Source organism: Papio anubis, chromosome 2 (assembly GCF_008728515.1).
Source record: "Papio anubis isolate 15944 chromosome 2, Panubis1.0, whole genome shotgun sequence".
NCBI lineage: Eukaryota > Metazoa > Chordata > Mammalia > Primates > Cercopithecidae > Papio > Papio anubis.
This window is the reverse complement of record NC_044977.1, coordinates 16,866,056-16,889,195: the sequence shown is the minus strand read 5'-3', so window position 1 is coordinate 16,889,195 and position 23,140 is coordinate 16,866,056. Positions and strand designations below refer to the sequence as shown.

The window sequence follows — 23,140 nt, the reverse complement described above, 5'->3', positions numbered from 1 at the left end:
ACAAAAAGAGAAAGGACATTAAAATAAGTCATAGGGTCCACATGAAGAGTGTTTGATTTTCCTTTTAAACTGTTTTTGTTTTTTTAAATAATGTTTATTCAAAAGTTTACTCCAAGAAAAAATATATATATATGAAAATCACACCATTAAACTCGGTGCCTTAGACCAAATCACAACCCTGTCTTCAATTCCCCTTCACTCCAAGCATCTTTCAAATTCTCTTTCCTGACTAGAAGATCAGTCAAATGCTCATGGGGTCAGCACCATGCCATATTCCCAGCAGAGCCACTGTATAGCTTTCTTTAAGAGTGCATGCCACCCCTTCCCCCACCCCCACCCCCAACTCCTTGTTCTAAAGGATTTAACACATTAGGAAGTTCATTTGGAAATATCAGCCAAAAGGAGTGGGATGGGGGTGAGCCGCTCTTCACTTGAAATATCCTTTTCCTGTCCAGTCCTGGGCAAGGGTTACAGAAAAGGCTAGCTGCCAGCTTTCCATGAGTCCACTGGAAGCTCTAAGCCCAGCCCCACCCAGGGGCAGCTCCTGCAAAGGCTGGGTGCTTGGTGCTGCCTCCTCAACTTTCTTGGTGACCACACAATAAAGGAGACCTCCGGGGTACAAGAAACACAGATCCCTGAGCCACGTTGCAGGAAAGAGATATGTTCAGGGAAACCAATTAGGCCTTCACATGGAAGTTTGAGTCAGAGATGGTGGTTTTGCGGTGATTCGGACAAATGAGGTTAGTTTAGCAAAGCTCTGAAGTTGCAGAAGCTTCTCCCATGGACTCCTGATTGAACACAGGACAATAGAGATGAGTACAAAGTCAGATTAAGTCTTGGAGAGATGCAGGCTGGTCTCCTGCCACAAGGCCTTGGGACTGGCCCAGACAGATACTGCTAAGTCCCCCGCAAGGGAAGAAGTCACCATAATGAGTGACTGGGTGGAAAATAGGGAAAAAAGCAACCACCAAGTTGTTTTTGGCATTTTAACATGAAGACAATGACAAGTGGTAATGGTAACAAAAAAGCAATAAATAACTTGAAAAGACCAATATTTAACTTGCCCATCCACCCAAGTCTCACACTTAATTTCTATTCCCATCTCCCCGAAAAGCACCACTGAACTAATTAATTATTGTAAAGCACCCAAACGAGTCCAAATCCTCTGGAAACAAGGACCCTCCAGCCAGAGCTGTTGCCTCTCTTGAGCTCAAGTGAGTGGAGGGTTCCGGAAAGGGCCCCTTGTAACTAATGCTGCACAGCACACACTGTGCCAAGCTCCAGCACAGGGCACTTGACTGGGACACAGGTAGTGGTCACAGCATCAGTGCTGACCAGCGAGGAAGGGGACTCTTCAATAATCCCAACTATGTGGTACCACAGCCAAGCAAAGGAGACTAAAGACAGCTGAGTGAAGAGCACTACTCCCAGTCTCAGAAAGAGGCTGGCCAGTACTAGTCAGTGTCTGGGTCGGGGGAGAGAAAGAAAGACTGAAGCTTAAAGGCAATAAAAGCTGTTAGATAAAGGGCTGATCTTTCTTGTAAGGACCAGAGAATGCACTTGACCGCTGGCTGATCAATGTCTAACTGGCAACTGCTGTGACAGGCTCTGGCTGGACAGGGGACTATAAAGACTTTGGTTTCTGGTCCCCGTAGGCCAATAGCCCGAATGTTGGCAACAAAGCCCCAGCTAGTGATGCTGTTATGCAATGATGCTGCTCTTCTGACAAGCCAGCTCCAGATTTTCCAGACACAGAGGTTCTGCCCTGCTTTTGGGTACATGGTAGACTCACAAGAGGTGTTGGCCCCTCAGAAAAACAGACCACCCATTTCACTGTCAGCAAAGGAGCAGGTGTAGCCATCATAACCAGCATAGATCTGGGGCACCCCACGCCCAGGGAAGTCAAACAGCTTCACCTGGCAGGGGCAACATTCTCAATTTTCTGCTCTACATGGCCCAGCCAGCCATAGCCAATGAAGCCCTGAGAAGGTTTGCTTCTGGGACTCCAGAACCAGCGTGTGGTTAGTGCCACAGGCTGTGTCTCATTCAACCGTTTCCTACAGGCAGAATCTGCCCATCTTTTGCTTTCTGGATGAAGACAGCCAATCACAGGGGCACCAGTTTGCAGTAATACTCTAATGGCTGCATCAGGGTGATGAACTTCCCGTCCAATTGTGTCCCAGCTGGCCATATTCAGGGCACCCAAAGGAACAGAGGTTTCCTTTGCAGTCCATTATCAAACTGAGTTCAGCTTCACAGGCCATTTTGGTAATCGGCTGGCCTTTGTACCTTGTCTGTACCGAGCTGTGGACAGCATCTGTCTGGTTGCCCAGCTACGCCATCTTGTTCTCCCCAAATGTGAACAAGGAGCTAGTTTCTGTCAAGGTCAGTGTGTGGTTCTGCCCACATGCTGCTGGCAGGATAACTTCGTGACTGAAACCTTTGATGAGTCTGGGGGCTTCCACTCTCTTGGTGTTGTCATGTCCCAGATGCCCCTTCTCTTGTCCACGGCAGCTCCACGGCTTCTCTTGTATGGTAATGAGGAGGCTGTGAGCAGCACACTAATCAAAAACCACTGCCCACACCTGGACCCTACCAGCTACCCATATGTCTGAGGCCCCTCAGAAATTCTGACCGAGATTGCCGTAAGCAACTTTTGCTGTTTAGGAACTTCCTTTCAACCAATCAAGTCCCAGTTGGCTGCCCTCCAAATCAAAATTTGCCCGTTGTACTTCGACCCTTCAAGTTTGACGTGTTTCTTGGTGTACTTAGGCTGAGTAATGACCACGGTCACACTGTCCCGCCTTGCCCGCCGCTGCTGGTCTTGCTGCATGCCTGATCCCGTCCCCACCGGGGGCCCAGTGGAGCTACAGACTGTCCTTAAGGTCTTTGCTGCTGTCCTTACGCCGCTGCTGTTGCAGTGCTTCCGCCGCTTGCGCCTCCTGCTGGAGGGGCCTGCTTCATTTCCTGGGCCCAACGTAGGCAGAGCTGTTGCCCGAGGGAGGCTCCTGCCAGGCTGCAGCCCTGGCCTTCTTCCTGGATACGGTCATGGCTGGAGGGAGAAATCTAAACTATTTTGTATTAATTTTCTCAAAAGAATATCTGTAATTTAAAATGTCAAACAACACTAAAGGCTAACAAGGAAAATAACAGTAAAAACAAACAGTAATGATCTGATCATGCTCACCTATGATGTTCCATCCCAAAGGCACATAGTCATCACTTAGGGAGCTGCTCACAATATTTACCTCCATGTATTTATGCTTTGAAGAAACCTACATATACAATGCTTGCAAATTACATGAAAGGAATTATATACACGCTGCTTTACGTATTGATGTCATCTTTCTTTTATTTTTGTATTTTCTGTATCTCTGTTTCTTTCTTTCCCTTAAAAATTTTTGTCTTACCTCCCCCAGAATCTTCCACCTACTCCAACAAAAACCCCTGTCCTTCCCTCCTTAGCTTCTCCCCAGCCCATGACCAAGCTTTAACCCATGCTAAAGAACCAAGGTTTGTTCCTTCCTTTTCTTCTTTTGAGTTATGTAACTCTCTACACGTTTGTATGTATTTATATGATACACATATATATGGAATATTTTGGTCATATTTTGATTTTTTTAAAACATGAAGATATTTCACACTGTACCCTGTATTTTTCTATTTTCACTCAATAACACCTGATAGAATTACTACCAATCGTTTGGAATAATCATTCATTTAAATGGCTTAATAATGTTGCATTTTTGAGATATGTCATTGTTTATTTAACCATTCTCTCATTGAAGGACATTCACTTTGCAATTTTTGTCAGTATGAAAAATTCTACTCTCTATGTCTTTACATATATATCCAGATGTACTGCTGGTTTTACAGCTATATAGTAGTTTCCATTTATATAATATATAGAGAGTTTGAACAGGATTGTCATTTACTACACATATATTCAGCATAATCAACTGTCATTTTGGTATTGTCAATGTTATCATATGTGTTTTCTCTTAATTTGTTGATGAAATAAATCTATTGATAAATTGCCTACCATTTTAAGATGTTTGAATTACTATTATAAACAGCTCATCTCAGTCACAATTCTTCCTTGCAAATAGCAGATCCACTTTTGAAAAGTTTAAGCAGAAAGAAAATAAACTTATTGTATTGTATTAGCAATTCAGTAAGTCTCCAGTGGAGTTCAGAGCCTTTCAGACTGAAAAATGCACAAATTTCATCAACATTCTGCTTGCAGGTGTGAGTCCAGTGAAGCTGGGCACAGATATGGAAGAAAATAAACAATATTCTGATGACACTGAACAAAGAGACTTTCTTTCAGGAGTTTAGCCACTTTAGGTTTTACAACTTGAAGTCTCTTTCTCCTTCTCCTACAACAAAGTGAAATTTGTATGCTTACGCCTTCTCTTATGAATCAAAGATTCCTAAAGGTGGAAGCCAGGGAGGCTGGTAGAAAAGCTCTGCGTTCTAAGTGGAGATTTGAGCTATTGACTGTGTGAAGTTACCAGAATAGAAGACAAGTGTGCCAAAGGAGTTGGCTGCTACTGCTATGACAATTGTCTGTGAGAGTTTTAGAAAGATATTATTTTCATAAATTACTATATTCAGTTTACTAATATTTACTAATACTTGATATTTGGCTAACTGATGAGATTAGTAGTTTTATTTTTATACCATTATAATTTAGTTTTGTAATTGGAGTCATACTAGTTTGGAATTAAAATAATATTGGCTTATTAAAGTGATATTGTTCTCACGCATGTAATCCCAGCACTTTGGGAGGCTGAGGTGGGCGGATCACCTGAGGTCAGGAGTTCGAGACCAGCCTTGCCAACATAGTGAAGCCGTCTCTACTAAAAATACAAAAATTAGCTGGGCATGGTGGTGGGCACCTATAATCCCAGTTACTTGGAAGGCTGAGGCAGGAGAATCACTTGAACCTAGGATGCAGAGATTGCAGTGAGCCAAGATTGCAGCATTGCTCTCCAGCCTCCTGGGTGACAGAGTGAGACTCCATCTTTAAAAAAAAAAAAAAAAGGAAAGAAAGAAAGAAAAAAAAAAGTGCTATTATAATGGAATCTTTGGGGTGTCACTTTTCCGGCCACAAACCTCTGTGGCCAGTGGCACCTCTGCCCAAGTTCTTGTCCTGCATCCAGGAAAAATGAGATATGCAGACAAGAGGAGGGTGAGCAAGATAAAGAGAAGATTTATTGAGTGTTACAAGAGCTAGGAGGAGACCCACAGTAGTTAGCTCTTCTCTGTAGGCAGGTCATCTTGACATCTGCAGCTCTCAGCAGAGAGGAGGCCTGGAGAGGGTGGCTCCTTTCTGCAGTCAGGTTGTCCAGATGTTTGCAGGTCTCAACAGAGAGGAAGCTCTGGAGAGGGTGGCTCCTCTCTGCTGCTGATCATTCCAATGCCTTCCCAGCTTCTAGCAGAGAGGAGGCCCTGGATTGGGTTGCTCTTCTCTGTAGCTAGTAGTCCTGACATCTCTGCAGATCATTTCAGCCATTAGAGAATTTTTTTTATCTCAGCAGGGAGGGTAGCTCCTCTCTGTAGCTGGTCCTCCTGTCATCTGCTGAGCTCTGGCTGAGCCTAGGGCTTTTATGGGCCTCTGATGGGAGGAAGTGCATCCGATTGGTCCATGGAAGGCAATGGACTGGTGGCAAAGGCACCGCAAGTTCCCACTCTGGTTGTGGGACTAGCAGCCTGCCCCCAGCCTTCAGACCCTCCTTGGCCTGAAAGTGGGGCCTCACTGGGGACCCTCCCCCTTCTGCCTAGGAATCTGCTTCCTGCTGCCTTTATAGTGCCAAGGTTCACCAGACTTTGCTCCTCGATTAGAGCATGCCCTTGAGCAAGCACTTCTGAGCCTGCAAAAGCAGGGGTGAGAGGGGCAGCCCTGGCTCCTGTCTGCTCTGTGGAGCAGGAAGCTCAAGTCTGCAGCCATGGTTTGTGTGACTGCAGCTGCCCAATGAGGGCAGGGTTCTGCCTGCTCTTGGTCCCCCAGTAGCACTGGGAGGTTTGGATCTGCAGCCACAACTTGGGTGGCTGTAGCCCTGCTCAGAAGGGTGGGGCTTCTGCCTGCTCTGTGGATTGTGAGGCCTGGATGTGTAGCCAGGGTTTGGGTGGCTGCAGCAGCACCTAGCACCTGGGGAGCTGCTTCTACCCCACCTTGGAAGAGGTGGGGCTCCTGCTTGTCCCCAGCTCCTGCTGGTTCCATGGAGCATGCAGCCCTGGCCTCCCTGCTGCACCTGCTGTGATGGCAGCAGCAGGCCGTCTGGAGCCACCATTGCCATCGGTATTTAAAATAATATAGAGATATTTGTTACAGAAGTTTAGAGAGATATCAACAATTAAAATTTTCTTTTTTAAAATGAAGTTTGAATTTCTGTCTGTGTGTGTTTTGTACTTTAATCTTCTTAAAAATTACTGTTAAATTTTTGTTCAAGTATCTCTATCTTTTCAATAGTTTTATTTTATTGTCATTATATTTGATATGATCCTAATGGATTTTTTTTTCCTCTGGATGTTGGACCTTCTTGGGTGTGATGCTGTTTCACAGTAATTTCTGATTTTATTTTTCTATCAAACTTTAAGCTAAAATTTTCAGTGTAATATCTTAATTAAGGGAAAAATTTAGGCAGTTTTGAGTACTTCCTTGATTTTTTCAGCCATTAGAGAATTTTTTTTTATTAAATACCCTCATATTTTATTAGAAAGTTCCATATAAAACTACTTTTAACAGATTTGTGGTTTTCTATTGATGCACATATTTGCAAAAATAATTTCATGGTGAATTTTTATGCCGCTCATTTAAATTTAAGCCCTCTTTCTGATATCTGCTCTGCAGAACAAACTCAATGAAAGGGCATATTCTTGACTGGCCTTTAAAAAAATATATGTTTTCATTCCTCAGTTTTCACCACTAAGAACTGCAACAGATTCAATAGGATGTTATTATATGTTTACTCATATTAAGATTCCAATACAAGTACCAGTGCATTGTAAGAGAATGTTGTATCTATACTCATGGATAATTTAGAAATAAATTCTAGTTTATTTCTTTGCCAGAGACAGTAAAAGTTATAAGAAAAAATTATTTGCATGCACAATATCTGAGCTAACTTGCATTTAATAGTAAGAAGATCAATTAATTCTCAGTGACACAAGTGTTTGTGTGAAGAATGCTCTAGTACAAAACAAATTTGAGATTTCATAGGTTTGATCTTCAAAGACAAGATCAATATAGATCTGAGTCCACCAGTCCTCCTTAGAATACTAATGTATCTCTACTACTATACACTCTAATATTCCAAAGGAAAGACTAATTTAAGGAATAAATTTAAAAAAAAACTACTGGAAAATCAGTCAAAAATATTAAATACGAACTGTTATAGCCAAGAGGAACCTGAAGAGAAAAGACAACTCAATGTAGTGAAGGCATCCTGGATGGGATCCTGGAATAGAAAAAAGATAGTAGGTAAAAACTAAGAATACCTGAATAATGTATAGACTTTAATAATAATGTAATAAAGCTGGTTTCTTAATTGTAATAAATGTACTACACTAATACAAGTTGTTTATAATAGGAAAAACAGTTATAATTTTTTTTACAATCTAAAACTGTTGTAATATTTAAAAATATGAAAAACAAATTGACCAGCTTTGAAACTTCAATAATACAACTTTTTCTTCCAATGCTTACTGTGATATTAAGTTAAAAACTTTTGGAAATTGGGTTTAGTCTTTTAAGATTTAGAGTTCTAAAAGATAAGTTACAATTTCATTGTATTGAATTGTCTGGAATCTGAGAAAATTAGTAGAGAATCATTTTACCATTGTGTTACTAGAAGAAAGTCAATGCCAATCATTAAAATTATGCAGACATTATACTTTTGGAAGACATTCTTATGAGAGGACTAACATAACAGATTTATGGAAATATACTTGAATTTAAAGAGATTCCCTTAGAAAATAAATTCAAATATATGAATCCCTCTTTCATACTTGAACTGTTAACAAGCTAAGTGTAAATGAATTTTTCCGTATATACTCTCCTGTCTTACGGAGTTCATTATAAAATTTTACTATAGGGAAATTAAAAATTGTTCATTAAAAGGCTGAATTAGAATAATAAAGCAAAATAAACATTTGACTATACATTTTAACAGGAGTTATAATTCATCAATGAATGCTGAGTTCCTGATACTATTTCTATGTTTGATAGGGCATCTCTAAGATTCACAAGAAATGTAACAGTGTATTAAACAAAGTACAACTCTATCCATCAAACATCTAGCTATGGGTTTAAAATATGCTTATTCCTTGTTTACATTGGTTATGTTTTTCACTTCATTACACTGACTAATGAGATTTCAAATATCTAATACCTTAGAAAATGTACAGCTAAATCAATTTTAGACATTAAATATGGAAATAGCTAAATAATAAATTTCTGTCATATAGGAAGTGTTTACTTGGTGTTAGACGTGACGCTAAGTGCCTTATATGCAAGACATATTTAATCCTTAAAAACCCTATGAAATAGTGAATATTAACCCTCTTTTAGAGGTAAAGGAAGTTGCAGTTTTGGGGGTCACAGTAAACAGGAATCATTGATTAACAGTAGGAATATGTGAGAGGTCCATAAGGAAAGACAGTATAGATTCACTTCTCAGATCATAAGGATGTTTATAAGAATTACAGTTACATGTGCATTTACCTCAGGGGCAGACTTTTGACCAATACATTTCAGTGTATGCATTCTGCCATTGACAGAGATATGTTGCTACATCATTGTTCACTCATCTTATTTTGCATTATATCTGTAGAATAAGAGTTGTCAACAGTATATAATGTACTGAATTATAAATGAACAAATAGTGTACTTTATATTATATAAACAATTATTATTATCTGTTAAACAGCAGTATTATATGTACAGATGATTTGATGGAAACTGATTTTGACTTTCTTGACACAATACTGATACTATCAGTTGAAAAGCAAAAATGTCAGTTAATCAATTTATCTCAACCTACAATCTAACAGTGAATTTTACCAAGATTTTCTTTCTTTTCCTCCTCTTCCTCCTACTTTTTTGCCCCTCCCCTCTCCCTTTGTGTTTTAGTCTTCTTGGCCTGCTATAGCAAAATGCTATAGACTGGGTGGCTTAAATAACAAATATTTCTCTCACCGTTCTAGAGGTCAGGAAGCCTAAGATCAAGACACTGGCACATTCAGTGTCTGCTGGAGTCTCTTACCTGGCTTGTAGACAGCTGCCTTCTCTCTGTGTCCTCATATGGCAGAGAGGGAGAGAGAGCACTGGTTTCTTCGTCTTCTCATAACAACACTAGTCTTATCATGCCATAACTTCATCTAAGCCTAATTACCCACCCAGAGGCCCCACCTCCATATATAATTGCATTAGAGATTAGGGTTTCAACACACAAATTTTGGGTAATGCATTGAGTCCATAACACTCGCCTTTCCTCTTCCTTATTCTTTCTCTTCTTCTCTCAGATTGGTTTTATTGTTTGGTCCTTATATTCTATAGATGGAGTCTCAGCATGTGTATAACTCCAAATGTAACACTCAGTAGTAAGGCATTATGTAATTAATTGTTTAAATTTATTTCTAAAATTTTTCAAAGTATACTGTATTATAAAAAGTAAAGTGATATGTTTATTTAAGCTTTAGCATATACATTTATTTCTAATAAAGAATCTCTTTAATGATGTCTCAGGACTTTCTGACTATACTAAACAATGTAGCCAATAAAATTAACACAAAGGTAAAACCAATTCAAATATTTGGACATTTCTGACTACACCAATGTGGCCAATAAAATAACATGACGTTAAAACAAACTCCAATATTCATCACTTTTGGGAGATGACATTTTGGAAGATTAAATTTTTTAATGGTCCAGATGCTTTAAGGTTTGCACAAAAGTATCACAATCAACTTTATATTATTTAAAATTGACCACCAAATATAACTTTCAGTTATATTTATTAAACATATATACATTTTAACATTCCAAAAATATTATAAATATAATGCTGAATATACCTGTTATGAGGATATTTAATTGTTTACAGAAATTTTCTTCCAGTGGGTTTAGCATTCCTTCAAAAGCATTTGTTATTTAAATGTTTACATTTTTATTCTGCCATAGTGAAATATAAAACAAGTCAATGAAACGACATTTTAATCTAGGAAATAAGACATTTCATTAAGCATAAAGAATTAATAAATACTGTAGACATTTTATATGGAATATACATTTACTCATGAATACTCATTTTCTAAATACGTGATGTTATCAAGACAAATGCAATGCTTTACTTAACATTGATATTACACATCGAACCAATTTTGGGATATATATGTTGTTTAAATGTTTTGTCATCTATACTTAATTTTCTATGAAATTAAAATAACTTGTAAAATTTAATATTTCTTAGCATGTAAATATAATTGTTTTTGAACTGAAAGATAGTGAACTAAACTTGCCATGTCAGCATTTGTTAGGATATAAGTTAACTATTATGTAAGAGTAAAACCTCTTGAAAAAAATAACACGGAGTAAAATAATTCTCTAATCAAACCCCTTAGACACAAAGTAGCACTAATGTGTTAAAATGAGTTTTCACAATGTGTTAAAAAAAAAAGTCTGCTTTATACGACTATATATTTAGAGATATTACTTTACATTAATTAGTGTTATGACCTTGTATAAATCACTGAATTATTCTACTTTATTCTGCTGATTTGTAAAGGGAACCCATTTACTTGAACATCTGCCAATCTCTTTCCAATAACAAAACTCTGAAATTCTAGAGATCAATAGCAGGATAATCAACTGCAAAGTGCTTCATGAGATAATTTTTTGTTTTGTTAAAACATTCTATAGTTAACTTTATATTTTATCACGATTTAATTATGATTTTAAATTTTATGATTAAAATATTTATTTGCTTAGCCATTAATGGAATTCTAACATATAATGACAATTACAAATTTTAGTTGATGTGTTAAGTAAAAATGAATCTTTTCATTTCCCCAAAAGGAAAAGTCCTAGGTACATTTAAAGTTGTATGATTTATAATATATTCAATCAAATTATACTTAGGCATATAATTCACATGGTTAAGGTGGCTTTCAGTGTTATTCATAATTTAAGAGTGGAGATTTTAAACTTTATTTACATTTGTCGTAGTTTTTTTTTAATTACATACAATAATCAGAAAATATTCTGAACTAGTTTCTTTTCCTCTTCATTTTTTGAAATTGTATAAATATATTAGTTTTTTTAAGTTACTACTAGATGCTCTTTGTTGTTTTGGAGCTGAAAACATTGCCCTAACTCTGTATCTCGACTCATCTGTATCTTGAGTACAAAATATTCATATTTACAGTTTAGTAGGAAAATGTTAGTAGATTTATTAAGAATTTTCAGCCAATGGACATTATAGTATTCATGCGATGTGGTGGTTAATAACTGCAGTAAATAGCCACTAGCCCTCCAAAGATGTTTGCGTCCATATGTTTGGATCCTTTGAATGTATTAACTTCTGTAGCAAAAGGTACTTTGCAGTTGTGATTTAGTTAAGGACCTTGAGATGTGGAGATTATTCTGGATTATATGGGTGGGCCCAGTGTAATCACAAGGGTTATTAAAGTGAGACAGGAGGATTAAAGTATGATGTTGTATGACTCAGAAACAGAGGTTGGAGTGATACACTTTCAAAATGGAGGAAGGGGCTATGAGCCAAAGGATGCAAGGGGCCTCTAGAAGCAGAAAATAGCCTGCAGACTAGAAGGAATGTAACTTTGATTTTAGACTTCTGATCTCCAATAATGTAAATGAAAACATTTGTATTGTTTTAAAACAATAACTTTATAGTGCATTGTCATTGTAGCAATAGAAAACTAATACGGTAGCCTCTTAAGTGTTGTTCCTTGGTATCTCTATTTTATCCCTAGATCTCTTGTCCATCGTTCGGATTCAAACTAATGAAATTACAATGAAATGAAATGTAATGAATGTAATGAAAACCCAGTATTTCTATTATTAAGCATAGTATTGCTATTTGATATTACACAACAAAATGAAGTAAATTAGTTACTTCCCTAATATAATTCTGTAAACTACTTTCCTCACATAATAATATATCATGGATATTATGGATAATAATTTTCTAAATACATGGTGTTATCAAGACAAATGAAACATTTAACTTAATATTGATGTCTTACACATTGAACCATTTTGGGGCTATATATGTTGCTTAAATGTTTTGTCATGTATAATTACTTTTCTGTGAAATTAAAATAGCTTTTGTATAATATTACTTAGCGGCCGGGCGCGGTGGCTCAAGCCTGTAATCCCAGCACTTTGGGAGGCCGAGACGGACGGATCACGAGGTCAGGAGATCGAGACCATCCTGGCTAACACGGTGAAACCCCGTCTCTACTAAGAAATACAAAAAACTAGCCGGGCGAGGTGGCGGGCGCCTGTAGTCCCAGCTACTCGGGAGGCTGAGGCCGGAGAATGGCGTGAACCCGGGAGGCGGAGCTTGCAGTGAGCTGAGATCCGGCCACTGCACTCCAGCCTGGGCGACAGAGCGAGACTCCGTCTCAAAAAAAAAAAAAAAAAATATTACTTAGCATATAAATAGACTATTTTTGAAGTGAAAGATGGTAAAATAACCTGGCCACTTAAACATTTTAAAGGATATCTTAACTATTATATAAGAGTAAAACCTCTTGAAAGATAAGGCAGAATAAAATAATTCTCTAATCAAATCCCTCAGAAACATAGTAACATTAATGTGTTAAAATGAGTTTTCATAATATGTTCAAAAAATGTCTGCATCACGTAAGTCTTATCTCATCAATAGAGAGAAATCTGTCATTTTGTTCCATAGTTGAATAATACTTTATATCATGAATGCTCTACAGTTCATCCAACCATTTTTCTATAAATGGATATATAGGACATTATTTTTTGAAAGCTACTAAAATTACCTAATAAAACTCAGTTGTAAAACAATACATTGATTTTATCTTTAAACTTTTAATTATCTGTATTTTTATGGTATATTCAAGATTTTTATTCCTTAGCTAGTTTTAATGATTTGTACTTTCCCCATACATGATAAATATCACCTGGATTTTCTCTGTTTTTAAATTGAGAATCTAGTTATTAGTCTTTCATTATTTTTAAAAGTTCCTTTATCAGATTTCTAGCAATATTTCCTTTCTCTTTCTACACACACATACATACGTAAGTAAATGAGTTTGTATTCTTATGCCTGTATATCTATATCTATAATCTATATCTATCTATTTGTGTGTGTGTGTGTGCGTGTGACAGAGTCTCACTCTGTCGCCCAGGCTGGAGTACAGTGGCGCGATCTCAGCTTACTGGAACCTCCGCCTCCCGGGTTCAAGCAATTCTCTGCCTCAGCCTCCAGAGTAGCTGGGGTTACAAGTGCCCGCCCCCATGTCCGGCAAAGTTTTTTGTATTTTTAGTAGAGATGCAGTTTCACCATCTTGGCCAGGCTGGTCTTGAACGCTTGACCTCGTGATCCACCTGCCTTGGTCTCCCAAAGTGCTGGGATTACAAGAGTGAGCCACTGCGCCCAGGTGTGTGCCTGTATATTTTTAATTTGGCTATCTTTTTATCCTCTAATCAATCTACACTTGTTTATTTATTATATTGGTAATATTAAAATATGTATTTAGTTTCTCTTTCTAGGTTTTTTCATTTAGTTAATTCCATCATTATTAATTTCCTCTTCTTATTTTTGGTTTAACTTCTTTCTTTTTCATTTATTTTAGTGCATTGACTTCCTGCCATTAAATTTTCATTCCAGGCATCAGCAAGGAGAAAGGGAGAAGGCAAAATAGGCACACCTACCAGCTTGGTCAGAAACCATTTTAGTAGCCTTCCAGCCATCAGATAGAAAACTTCCATATATACGGATTGCCTAGCATGTGATCACACAGCTCTTCTCTCTGCAAGACATAACAGAGAATGTCACTTTTGTTTGAATGCATAGCTGGTATGAATAAAATTGAATTTCTACTACTGAGGAAGAGAAATAATATGAGTATGGGGTAATTACACTTTCTGCTGCATCCCCTTCTCCTAGATGTGAAAGCTAAAATGCTTTTACTCCTTTTCCGTTCCTCATAGTTTCAAGACCCTGGATTTCACTGAAACCTGTTTTTAAGCTTTTCCTGAGTTTGTCTAACTTTTAAAGAAACTTTATTTTAAAGCACTGTTACAATTTCCCAATCACAATAGCATTATCCATTTAGAGTCAATTATATAAATTGCAGAGACATTACCACTATTTCTCCACTATGATTTTTATCTTTTACAATATCTCAGTTCTGATTTAATTGTTGTTTGGTTATTGTATTTTCATGATTATTCTCCTCAGAACACATTGCTGATATAGTTTCTGAATCCGTGTGTTTCTGAAAATGTCATTCCTTTACTCTGATGGGTGAATAGTGACTTGAATCTGTCTCCTTTTGTCTCAGTAGATAATATTTCATTAACTGGCTAAGTTTTAATATTATAAGTAAGACAGATATGAGCTGGATTCACTTTCCTTTGAAAATTACTTCCTTATAGAAGCCTATAATACTTTCTATTTACTTTTGGAATTCAAAATATTCACCAGGATATGTGTAAATAAATTACCTTTTTTATTAATCCTCTCAGGGACTCAGGGAACCTTTTCAATCTTCAGGCATACGTCTTTCTTCAAACAAAGAAATTTTCTTTATTTGTTTAAATATTACCTCTCTCTACCACTTTTTTATTTTATTTCAGGATTTCCTTTTATACACATTAAAATTCTCCTATCTTTGCTTTCAATAGCTCATCTTTTCACTGGTGATTGCCGTCATTTATGCTGTTTCTACATGTTTTGGAATTCTTTCAATAGATCTTCCTGGTCAACTTAACTTTTAATCATAACTATTATTTTTAGTTTAACTATGGAAACATTTAAGTTGAAAAGTTTTTTTCTTGTTTTTGTTCCACAAATTGTTTTATTCCTGATATACTTGACAGATCATATTTCTTTATTTATCTCATCTGACATTTCCATAAGTTCTACTTCTTGTGAAATTGCTCTTCTTTGTTTACTTCTCTGTTTTTGCGTCTTCTGGCTTCCTTCGATTGCTCATGCTTTCAAACACAATATCACATGCAATAATAATTCCTGCTAGGACACGTTGGACACTACAGGAACTGGGAGCAACTGAGCCCACCATGGCAGATAACACTGATGACTTGCCAGGATTTTTAAGCATCTCACTCATGGTAGCAAGTCAGTTGGAAACTTCCCTTGTGACACTCAAAATTCCCAATTAGTTTAATAATATAAGAAAAGTGCAGGCCCTAAAGGTCAAATCAAACCTATTCTAGATTGCTTGAGAGATATCTTGACCTGCGATACATAGCATTCATCCTATTTCTGATAAGAACCCATGTTCTTTTGCTTGTTTGCTGTCTCTCTCTCTCTTTTTTTTTAATAGAAAATATTCTTTCCACTTCTGAGTCTATGTAGTCTGGAAGAAAATGACCCCACACCAACTTTCATGCGAGGGTGTTTGACTGAATCCATAGTCATCAGCACATTCTCTTCTAGGTGGCTCTGTTGATTGACGCAAATAATGGTAACCAAGCTGAGTATAGTCTGTTGAGGAAGAAGACATTTACAGAAGGAGAAATTTACTCTCTTTTGAATTTATATTTGAGAGGAAAGATCTGCAATGCCTGGAAGTCCTCTTTGCACTACACATAGCTTTGTAAATCAGCACAGAGGAGAAAAGAGCTGAAACACAGGCAGAGTTTATGTTCCTGAGAAGCAGGTTGCCTGAAGCCTTGTACGTAATCTGAATTTTTCAGTTATGTGAAAAAATAAACGTATCTCTTTCCTAAGAAGTTTAAAAACTAATTTTTGAAATATCATAAGTAATGAATTTTTATAATCTGAATAAACTTGCATAACTCAAATGTATACCAAGAAAGAGAACATTACCATCACCTCAGAAGCTCCTTTCATGCTCCCTTCCAGTCAGTGACATTCAAGGGAAACCACTGTCCTGTTGTTTAACACTATACATTAGTTTTGCCATTTTTGAATTATATGTGAATGGAATATGTGACCTTTTCGTTCTGAATTCTTTAGTTCAATATCTTGTTTTTGCAATGCATTAATGTTGTCATGTGTCGTTACAGCTTATTTATTCTTATTGATATAATGGATTCCATTTGTAAATGTAACACAGTTTATTCATTTTTCTGCTGATAAGCTTTTTTTAGTGAACATATGTATGCATTGCTGTTGGTGTATACCTGATCGTGTAACTACCAGGTCAAAGGGTAGGCACATTTTCAGCTTTAGAGTATGCTGACAATTTTCCATAACATTTATGAGAATTCACGCTCTTACCAGCAATATATGAGAGTTCTATTTCTTCCACATATTTGCCAACACTGGTATTTTCGTTACAGACTTTTAAAATGTTCAGTTTTCTGTCACTTGTAATCTTTTTTTTTATTAAAAGCCTTCCTGTTTTATTAGTTTTCCTGCCCTGGCTGTTATTTTATGTTACAGAGGAAATTGAGAGGGAAGATAGCTCATTCATGTTAAACTCAAACCTCTATCTTTTTGGGAAATTTCAAGCACTCTATTCTTTTCAATATAAGCATAGAGAATACATATATATATATGTATATATACACACACACACGTATATACATATATATTTTAAAAAATACACATATATACATATATGTGTATCTATATGCATACATATACACTGTATCAAATACACACATATAAACACTCATTCAAATACACACACACATACATACACACATATTCACTGTATCTAATACTGTCCTCTCATTCCAAAGTTAAGGTAACTATACAAAGTTATGTTCCTATTTTTATTTCAGTTCTTAACCCGAAGCAATTAATCAAGTTGCGGAGTTCCATGGTCAATTGATGAAGTGAGGTTGTTTCATCATTCATACATTGATCCTGTCCTATCTTTCTTTAGAAATAAATTTAGACTATATACTAATTCTTATATTTAAATAAGAAATTAAAAAGAAAAAAATTGTGTCATAACTGTTTCAGAAGCATGTGATACTAAAAATATTTTTTCTTCAGGTGTTGAAAATCAATGATATTATTCTAGTGTAATTTTTATTTCTTAAATTAAAGTGGCATTAATGATGTTGTAACTATTATAAAGTAACATGTATAGCGTTATTGTTAAACATGTAAATGGGAAAGTAAATTTTAAATGTGTTGCCTACAACTGAGGTTAAAGGAATTTTTTTGGTAACTCTGTCCTCAAATCACTTTGAGACTTGGAAAACTTTTTAAAAGATATTCTGAATAAACAATGAATATAACATTGAAATGGAAGCTTCTTGAGTCTTTAGTCTTGTTGTCTACTGCTGCAGAACAATTACAGGGGAACTGTACTCAGAAGAAATACTTCCTCAATCATGGTTGTTGCTAAGTGCATATTTGAGATCAACAGATAGAATAGTTACTAATTATCCCCTAAGGACTTAGATGCCAAGGAGATGCCAAGGACTTTTTCTCCTGGCCTTTTCAAGTGCTGCTTATTCCTGTATCTCAGTTATAATACATACCAATCATCCTTACCATATCTTGGACTTAACTGATTTAATTTGTGGTGTTGATCACTTCCTAGAGATTTTCTAATAAAAGATAAAATTTTATCACATATTATAAGCTTTGAGGTTTTGAAGAAAACGTGTTTGTGCAAGAAATAGGAGAATTGAGAGACTATAAAGCAATTTTAAAAATGTAATCCAAAAGCTTTCAAGGGGGAAGAAATAATAGCAAATTTCCAAATAATCGTGATTACCATCTAGATAGCTAAGCTCAGACCGCCTTCATGGCAAATTATGATATTTTCAGATAAACTATTATTTATTCATATTTATTTTAATCATGTTTGATATATAATTTTTAAGCTATAAGCTTTTTATTTTAACATATAATGTTGGATTCTCATTTGAGATTACAAACAATTGCCTTTACATTTTTAAAATTATGATAGCTGCTTTATATAGTTTGGATGCCTGTCCCCTCCAAATCTCATGTTGAAATGTAATCCCCAATGTTGGAGGTGGGGCCTAGCGGGAGGTGTTTGGGTCATGAGGGCAGGTCCCCCATGAGGGCCTTAGTGCTGTCCTTGTGATAGAAAGTGAATTTTCATGAGATCTGGTTGTTTAAAAGTGTGTAGCACCTCCCCTCTCTCTCTTGCTCTCACTCTTGCCACATAAAGCAGATGGCACATCCCCTTGCTTTCCCCCATGATTGTAAGATTCCTGAAGCCCTCACTGACGTAGATGCTGGAGCTATGCTGGTAGAGCCTGCAGAACCACGAGCCACTTAAACCTCTTTTCTTTATAAATTACCCAGTCTCAGGTATTTCTTTATAGCAATACAAGAATGGCCTAACACAGTGTTACTACTGCTTGAAACCAGCCCATTATCCTTCCTTTCCCTGGCATGTTGGGAGCCTGTATTTCCTCAGTACCTTGCTATTAGATAGGATTGTGTGCCTAATTATGGGCAACAGAATAAAAGCAGAAGTGACACTTCTCCAATTTTTCTCTTTCCTCATTCTGATTAGTGTGCCGGTCTCATGTTGAAATGCTGCAGCTATTAAATAAAAACAAACTAAGTCTTGGAGTCATAGAGTATAATCGACCTAGAGAGTTGTCTGGACTAGTAAAAACTTGTTGAAAACTCAAGAATTTAGTTTCTGGTCATTTTAACTAATGAGATTTTGAGATTGTTTCAAGCTACAATATACCTCATCCTGCCCTAACATGTAAGTCAATGCAAGTACAGAATAACTAATACCTTTCTGAGAGTTCATTTTTTTCCCTTCTATTGAGACTGTTATGTGAAGTACAGCACTTCTTCTAATTATTAGTAATATATCATTGTATTATTGATGATATGGTAGTCAAGCTAATGAAAATGTTACTGTATTACATTTCTTTAGTGGTTCACTAAATTTTATTATAGTTGAAATTTTGGAATAATTGAATTGACATCTATTTTAGCATTTTTTAATTGAATGAATAAAAGAAGTATCTTATGCTCCTGATGTGTAGAGGTACAAATAAAATATTCTAACATATATCTGATGTGAGAATTTTATTTCTAATTAATCAAAAACAATAAAAATCGTAATAGCTAACATTTATTGAGTATGCTATATACCGGGCCCTATTAATACTTTACACATACCATCTCATTTAACTCTACCCTGTGAGGTAGGTACCATTACCCTGATCATATACATGGGGAAGCCGAGGCACACACATATTACTTTATTTACCGAAGGTCAACCACTAAATGCAAAAGCAGAATTTATACCCAGATTCCAGAGACTGAGATCTTATGTGCTATGTTAAGTCTCTAAAGATAACTACTAAAAGCTTAATTATGTGAGAAATATCTAAGTAACTTCTTACTTGTATTTTAAAAATCAGTGTGCTTTATATGTCAAGGCATGAAAAACAAGACTCAGATTTATTGACTCAGGTTACTTAAAAATCTAGGAAGACCTCTGACTTTAGGTAAAGCTTTTAAATTCAGACCGAAGAAATATGACTGGGCCTCAGATGTTTGCTCTCCAGTTCTTGGCTCTGTTGTCTCTTAGTTCCATTTTCAGGCAGGTTTTTCCTGGGATCAAAAACGGATAGTCCAGGCCCCAGGCTGTTTCCTATGAAATGAATGTCTATTCCAATGGCTTTCTCAGAAGAGGAAGGAAGTGTTTTCTCTCCTGGAAGCAACACTAAGGATATCCTTTGCTGCAGTTGTACTGTGACCTGCTGATAGGCTTAAGCCCTTCCTTCCCACCCGTCTCTAGAGCTGAGGGTGGAGACAATCTCATTCAAACTTTCTGGGTGAGAACTGAAGAGGAGTGAATTTGTCAATAGGAAATGTGAATATCAAGGATGGGACAGAAGAGAAGCTGATATCAGGGAAGAACTAACAATTGTCCATCCCAGCATCTTGCTTGTATTTTAAATTTTTTTTTATTTTTCAACACTAAAAAAAGTTAAATTAATGGATAACCACTTTTTTAGTGTACTTCTAGACCCCTAGCTAGAATTTTCACTTCAATTTTATATTCATCGTTTACTCAAAACGTATTTTAAAACATTAAAAATGAATGAACATTTCACAATTTAAAGTGCCAGAAAAATACAAAACTTCAAAATAAACACCCATATGTGCATTTCTACAATGCTGTCATGTTGGCATTTAAATACAAGGATGGTGTTCTTGTATTTTAAGGATCTTGATTTCCGAAATTATTCAAACATAAAAAACAATCCAGCATAACCATGCCTAAAATAAATCTGAACAAGTGTAACAAAAAGTAAGCTACAGGTATCAAAACAAGTAGGTATGTTGTCTCTCTTCTCATAGGAACACAGTTTACAGAGGTAGTTATAATACAAATATCAATTTCCAGTGTTATGTGTCTTTAAACATAGTGATGAGGGAGTAAGAGAAAGAAAAAATAACAGAATAGTAACATCGATTGAATATCTGTTTCTTTCAGAACCTGCACTATGTAATATGATAGGCAAATTCACTTATATTATTTTATTATATCTTCACACGAGCTCTTCAGAAGTTGATATGTCTTAGTGAGTTACACAGTCTGCCACAATGAACAAAACTGGACAGCTGTAGATCAAACATCTGAAAGCAAGTCTGTAGAAAACCGAAGTTCTTTTCAAGTCAGTTTATATGTTTAGCTAGCCATCTACTTGTATGCTTATTAACTATTTGTTTGGTTATTTGGTTTGTTATTTGGTCATAATCTAAAGAAATTTAGGAAAAAGGATTACTGAACTCTCATCCCTTTGAAATATATGGTAGTTGAGCTAAAATGAATTTTTATGTTGCTAATACTTGTAAACAATGAATATACATATTGTGTTCAGGATGTACAGGTGCATTAGTTTGACAAATATTAGAAAAGAATATCACAAGACTCTTGGGAAAAAATTGTGAAATTATATACGCTAATTTTATGGTTCATTTTCTAAAATGAATACTATTCTGTAGCAGTCAGCTCTTGTAACAATATTCCTGCATGACTAGCTATTCCAAAACTCAGAGGATTTGAATAATAACCATTTAATTTTCCACACAGGACTCTGTGAGTTGGTTTCATCTGTTATAATCTAGGCTTGACTAGCTCAGCTTCAAGCTGTCAGTTGGCTTCATGTCTGTTCCATGTGTGTCTAATTCCTCTGAGACCAGTACAACGTGGGATATGTATGAGAGGAATGAACGGAAGTTTAATGCTGCCTAAGGGGTGGGATCACAAATCTTTGCTTGTTAGAGAAAATATGCTGCTCATTGATTAAATATCAATCAAAATCTTCACAAGAAGTTGATGCCTTATGTGATGATGCTTACACTCCTCATAATTTTCCTCAAACTCTCTTCGTTGCTTTCAGTATAATAAGCAGGTTAAATCTTTGTAAGGCCTAAAGAGGAAATGCCTATCCTTGCTGCAGAAAGAAAGTGATTGTGCAGTGAAAGAGCCATTGCCTCTGGCTAACACACAATGGAAATAACTAACATACCATGTTTGGGAATATGGCTTACGGATGCTTGACCAGGGAGGCAAGAATACAGGACTGGATAAGAAAGGTATTTTGTAAATTTAAATACTCTCTTATAACTCTGGCAAAGGAACATGCCTGTTTACAAGCTATTTGAAGTGAGGCAATTGCAAATTTGAAGTGAGAAAATGAAGGCCTATGGTAAAAGAGTTAGACTTGCCAGAACTGCTTTGGAACAATATTGAAGAAGAGCTCAAAAGGTCAGAAGGTAGATTTGTTAGCATTGATTGATTACATACAACCAAATAATAAGCCAGTTGACTAAGCTTGTTTCCTGAGACTGTGCAGAGAACACTCCTCTGGCTGAAATGATAAAGAATGTGCTAATTGAAGGGGGAACATTTGCATCACTGTGTAGGTCAGTGGTTTCTTCTGTGGGCCACACCCAATGATAGGGAATGCTGTTATGAAACTGGTCTCTCCATTGTCATTGTGGATTATAACAGCAGAGGGCAGAGGGCAGCATTTAATTCAGTGGCAAGGTGAACAAATGTATAATAGACCATAAGATCAGAAAGACTTCGACAGTAGCTAATAGACGTATGACAATAATGAATAGACTACAGTGTTCCTAAGGACAAAACCGATGAGCTGCCAAGAATTACATTGCTTGACTTGTATAACCCCAAATAATCAAGAGCATGCAAGCAGAAAGCTGATGTCAGATATCACAATGGAGAATCACAGCCCTTCTCAGTTTTCAGACCTAATTCAATTCACAGACATAAAAACCACTAATTGAAAGGAAAACCGTGACCATTGTGGTAAAAGCCTGACATGCAGTAAGTACAAACATATTCAATAACTATTCATCCAGTGTTTTGCTAAATGGACCAAATATATTTCCAAAAAATACACAGTGGGGAAAAGAGAAATACCAGCATTATTTCAGAGCCTTTGGATACTGGCTGTTAACTGACATTGACACCAAAGAACACAAAATGCCATCATAGTCCCTTGTTAAAAGTGAGTTTGTACAATAATAAATGGCAACACGGCCTCCATTCATCTCATGGTGGGTTTAGTAGGCCCATAGGTTTATATTGTGGTCATTTTCCTGGTTCATGAGTACAAAATCAGGATGAATATAATTATTGGCTGGAAAGGTACTCATTTTGGCTGCCTGCCATATGGAGTTTGAGCCATTATAGAAGAAAAGTCCTAGAGGGAACATATAAAACTATCACCACTGGACAGGTTAGTAAATAATAAACAACACTCCAACCCAAGTAGAAGCAGAAAAATATATGACACACTCAAATATTTGAAGAATTCAGATGCTTCCCTCTGTGATTTAAAAATGTAGAGTCTTTAAAAATTCCAATTCATTGTTATGACTCTTGTAAAAACCAGAAAGACTATGGCTGTTGCTAATGGACTATC

General features: G+C 36.4%; 1 pseudogene; it reads right to left on the bottom strand.

The window, feature by feature from the left end:
* Positions 1 to 418: 418 nt before the first annotated feature.
* LOC101013153 lies at positions 419 to 2,833 on the bottom strand (annotated as a pseudogene).
* Between the last annotated feature and the right edge of the window lie 20,307 nt (positions 2,834 to 23,140).